A 5564-nucleotide genomic window follows, 5' to 3' on the forward strand; every position below is an offset into this window, starting at 1 on the left:
GAAAATTACAATCTTGATAGAATGCCTCAAAAACTGGAACACAAGTGAGGCATTTCACTGACAAGACAAGCTACCATTATTCATGGTATTCTTGTAAATAAATAGTCGGTAGACACAAAGTAGTACAGTGTACTTCAAATTGTTCTTATGTTCCCATTGAACTACCTTGAGGGTGGTTCCGAACCTTGGTTATTTAATGTTGGATTTGATCCGACAGTTCCATTATCTGGGGGAGGTCCAACACACCATTTCCCTTCTGACTCTTAAGGCTCAATAACATGAACTCCTCCATCTGTCATTCCAAGAGCAAATTGATTCGGTTCGGATGGATTGATGCAACGACTAGAGGATAGGCATTACTGCTGCATAAATAACAAAACAACAAATTAAATCATAGTATGCCTTGTCAAAAGCCAAATCTGAAAAATAGATGTATCAACCTTGATAGAACGAAAAATCCCATTTACTTGTTCATTCCCAATGGTAAATATGCACAAGGTGCAATGCGATAGTGAGGCCTCGAGCTTTCTGCATCAAACACTCCAACTGCGCCATCACAGAATCTCGCTTAAACTAGGACGCTTGTCACATGAGTATATGGCACTTGAAATAGGAGTAGATAGGGAATCATGAGGAGACCACTGCAATGCAACCATGTAACAAGGTCATCCAATCAGATGCAGAAGGTTAAGTGACATTATATAACTGTCTATGTTTGAATTCAAGACTGCTTACAAGTACTTACATTGCGCAAGCGCTCCAACTTGGAAACATCATATATAGCAAACTGGCTCTCAGCACAACTAACTCTTGTATCTCCTACTGGAGCCGATGATCTTCCTGGCTGTAGTGGTACAACTTTTGACTTTCGCTTGTCCCACCCATCTATGCCCCAGAGACATAACTACCGAAAGACGTGGTTGTGAGTACAGGAACATTTCCACTTGGTAGATTTGTGTATACTTTAAAGTGAACATCACGGAGTCAAACTATATATAATAATAAAAGACACAATATACATGGGCACGGGCAATATACAATATACCATATATAATAATAAAAGACACAATATACAATATACAATATACATGGGCATACACAATATACCTTCAAAACAAGTGAAAGAGCCAGGCCTGTGATTTTCTTTTGGTAGCCCCTTGAACTTTGTTTTCACCTGTAAAAGGTCATTTTTGGTAAAAGGGCACAATGAAGAAAATGATAAGAATTTTAAATTCAACGATACATTCACAGGCAGCAACTCATCAACTCGAACATTGCATACATTGTATATTTGAATTGATGAATCCTACATGCCAATTGCAATGATGTTATTTGTTCTGAGGGTGGAAAGTCAGAAAAGTGGCTGCAGGTGGCATGAAAGTTGTCATGACCTGCAATGAATCACTAATTAGCATGCCATGAAACTAGTGATTCAGATAAATTGGGAGCCTTTGAATTCTTAGCCTATAGTGGGGAACATTACACAAGAATTTTCTAGTGGGGAACGTTACACAAGAACCTTCTTGAGTGATCCTGAACTATAGCTAGCTCCTTGGAAAAGGAGGCGTTGGAAAAGACCAACTCTAACACTACAATTTGAGAGTTGAAAAGCAGAACAGTTATATTCACAGGTGAGACATTAGAGAATAAACCCCTAAGCAGACAACCGAAACTGAAATTATATAAGCAGCAGCTTCTTCTGGATTCGTATCATCAATCTCATTAGTCATAACAATCCCACTAGCTGGCTGCCACATCTGTGGTGGAATACTCGCTGTAGACTGTGGAATAAAATACTAACTCTTAGTTCCTCGTCAATCATTACTACATAAAATAGAGCTGCAAATTATATATCCAAAAGTATAACAAATAAATAAAACAAGCTAAAATAAAAATAAAGCAAACAACAACTCCTAAAGAACCCCACCTTTCCAGATGGATTCCAGTCACTCCACTGCCATTTCCATAGCTTATGGAGAGCATTGGATGCCAGTGCTAAAACAGCAACACCGGAATTGGTGTATATCAGTCTTACTACCTGCAAGAAATAGCACATTACTTGTTTGGATCAATATCGACAGAATTTGTAGCAGATAAATTTGTATTGTATGTCAACCTTTAGTGTTTTCTATAATAGAAGGATGATTGCATACCTTGCTTGCATGCATTGTGTCAGGCAACCTGAGAGACCTACACTGACCCGAATCAGTGATCTTCAACTTCCAGTTCTTCCTCTTGTCTGTAACCTCATCTAGAAGCCTTGGTTTAACATCTGGTGTCCAACTGCTGTCTATGCTACTCTGCACACATGATGTCTCGAGTGTCAGATAATTGTAAGAATCCATTGATCATATCATCCTATTCCTATAAAAAATATGCCAAAATAATGGCTAATAGAGCATTTGAAAGGGAAAAACAAAATCCTATGCTATATGGAAACTTGAAAGCAACAATATCTGTAATCTGGAGTGAAAGTTTATACACTGATAAGATATATGTGACAAACTAAACTGAATATGGCTGGACAAATATTGTAGACTCTAAAGAAATAATTCTAGGAGAAAGCTCTTACAAAATTGGTCATTGACACTGCAGGTGGAAGTTACTCTGAACGTTCTATAGCATCGGGAAGGGAACCAGGAGCAGTGACTGCAGGAGGCATGACATTCACAATTGAAGTCTGCATAATAAAAATTATCTAGTTAGAGTTTAAACTTTACCATTAATTAGCAGTGCATGTACATAGTAAATGTTCATGGAAGCAATTTACCTTAGTTTCCATTGTCTCTGGTGGCACCCTCGTTCCCTTAAAGGATCTACTCTCCAGCATGCAAATTTAGGGAAATCCCACTGCATTGGCTAAGATATTTCTGCTATGTCATTAGTTGTGACTGCCAACAGGGAACCATCTTCACTGGAACGAAGGTGAGAACTAGCCTAGAGCTTTTTGGAAAATAACACAAGGATTATACATTGGACGTGATCTAAAAATAAGCCATCCTCATCTTCAAAAATAACTTCTTACCGAACTATCCTCAACATCAATTGTTGACAGGATATTGGTGTTATCCATGTCCCAGAACTTTATTTGAAATTCATCACCAGTTGCCAAGAACGTATTCCTGGTTGTATCAAATTGTACAACACCTAAGGAACGCTTCCTAAAACCAGAATATGCCTGCTTGATAGTTCCCTCACTTTCATTCCACTCAACCAGGTACGAATCACCATCTTTACTTGTTTTACAGGAGAAGAGCCTAATAAAAAATACAAATAATTAAGGAAGGGCATTGTCTTGACATAGTACATATAGAAAATTGAAGAAAGTAAAACTCAGATCCACATGAAGGCACTTTATAAACTAAACACCATTCCAAGTTTAACATTTTACCTTGTTCCATCAGCACTGCAAGCCATTGTAGTGCACCAGAGGCCAGGAGCATTATAGTCCACCCTAGATCCCGCAAGATCATACAACCAGGCTTTGATCTTTCCATCAATAGCTGTAGAAAAAATAAACTGCATACAAACAAAGAGTCATAATCCATCTATCTTTAGTGCAATTAAGTATTTCTCATATGGAAAAAAATTCACAGGAAGCCAAACATCAAACAAAAATAGAATATGCAATGTAACTTTAAAACAACTAGAATTTAATATTACTCAACTGCAATGCACATAAATTGTTCAGGTCTCAAGGAACAAAGTACCTGAATATTTTCTTTCTGGTGAGGATAAACAGAATAGACAGGTGCTTCATGACCTTCAAATGTGTACTGCTTTTGACCAGTTACTGCATCCCGCACCTACAAGCACACAAACTTTTTTCATATACAGAGTAAGTAGTAAGTAAACGACAACTATTGAAATAAGTCTCGACACATCTGATAAATCAGATTACCTTGATAGTCTTATCATCCCCACATGTAATTATGCATAGCTGGGAGGTAGGGAGTGAAAAAGCAATATCATTTACACCACCATGTGCGTCAATCTGTATAAATTATACTTTCAATACAAACTTAATTTTACAGACCTACAAGCATGTACAGGTTTGTCTTTAAGCATGTAAGCAAACCTCTAGATGTTGTCTCAAATTGCCTGCCACAGAATAAGAATATATGCTTGGAAAATGCAACTCCTATGACACAATGCGCACACCGAACCAAAAGGAGACCAGAGATGTGTAGATGGCATTATTACAAATCACTCACCTTGTATAAAGGAGGAAATGATATCAAAAATCTTATTAAAAAAGATTAGATTAACCAAGGACTGCCCCATCTGGGCTCCAAATACAATGATTCACTGACACAGCTGGATCTTTCACAATAACAGCCTATGAAAACATTAAAAAAACACGTATAAGAGTTTACCTAAGGCCTGTGCTAATGATCAAATCCAGTAAAGAACTCTAAAAACTTTTCAAGATTGATTCATAGATGTGCAATTTCCACAATTTAAATTACATAACAAATTGAGGAAAAAATCATCTACCAGCATTGGAATCGAACAGACTGAAATTTCCCAAACCTTAAAGGTCCTGTAAGCTAATCTTTCTCGAGATGCCACTTCCCACTTTGCAATGTCGCCAACATTTGTTCTAACTGATCGATAAAGCCAGCACTCCAAATTTGAACATACTTATAAAGATAAAAGGTACATCTTCCAAATTGACTTTAGGAATTTAATTGAATGAAGAATTGTATTGAATGGAATTTGAAATCACCTAGCAGAATTGTTTGCTGCAGAGGATGGAAATCCATATTCATAACATTTGCACACTGATTGAGAGTTCTTGCCAGAGTCTTTGGCAGGTCATCTTGTGAGTACATATTAAGAGGATGAGTTGGGCCTGGGCCTGGGCCGGTCACCTACTTATACAAAGTAAGCAATCTTAGTTTGTAGAAAAGCAATGCCCCATAGAATAAGTTATAACTAACAAATCCTACTCAAAATCAATCACATACAACAGTCAATGGACCTGGCAGAAAAGCCAAGAAACTTGAAACAAGCAAAAAGTAATAGAGAATTTAGCATTAAGTTGTGACTCAATTAAGAGAAATGAACACATGGACTGCAGACAGACAATTTCAATCCATCATATAATCAAATATCAATCTTAATTAATGCTGTATGTACCTCCTTGGACTGACCACCCCGGATGCGCTTCATGAGGTATTTGGAATCAGCAGATTGATAGTCTACAGTAGTACCATTTGATGGTGGAGTCCTAGGTCATTTTAGGAAAGCAGCTGAAGCCATTCACAGAATGAGAAGTCAAAATATGCTCTATTTGGAAAACTCGTGTTATAGAAAAAAAAAAAATATTTTTGACAATATATGAACAGAGAGGGCCTACTAAATCATCCCACTTCAAAGGGCACTGGTCCAGCAGAGTGCGGAGCAGCAGGATTAGGATTTTCATCCATCCCGAAAGACTGCCGGAAGAAGCACCAGTAGGCTGGAAAGGCTGAAATAGAAGATGCAATATGCAATATGCTAGATAGAAGATGCTGACAAAACATCCTAAAATGGCTCAATAAAATATTGCCAAGAATTGT

General features: G+C 37.5%; 1 pseudogene across 1 annotated transcript; it reads right to left on the bottom strand.

The window, feature by feature from the left end:
• Nucleotides 1–758: 758 nt before the first annotated feature.
• Nucleotides 759–5265, bottom strand: LOC149213517 (protein TOPLESS-RELATED PROTEIN 2-like; annotated as a pseudogene). Its single transcript, XR_016250043.1, has 16 exons — nt 5143–5265; nt 4730–4874; nt 4498–4607; nt 4270–4339; nt 4079–4141; nt 3902–3994; nt 3711–3806; nt 3392–3519; nt 3026–3257; nt 2771–2943; nt 2573–2680; nt 2154–2300; nt 1928–2038; nt 1653–1781; nt 1108–1174; nt 759–904 (listed from the first exon to the last, which is right to left on the bottom strand). The product of XR_016250043.1 is annotated as a protein TOPLESS-RELATED PROTEIN 2-like (transcript).
• Nucleotides 5266–5564: the final 299 nt, after the last annotated feature.

Source organism: Pinus tabuliformis, chromosome 1_1 (assembly GCF_031772625.1).
Source record: "Pinus tabuliformis cultivar Carrire ecotype Pingquan chromosome 1_1, CPIR1, whole genome shotgun sequence".
Classification (NCBI taxonomy): Eukaryota; Viridiplantae; Streptophyta; class Pinopsida; order Pinales; family Pinaceae; genus Pinus; species Pinus tabuliformis.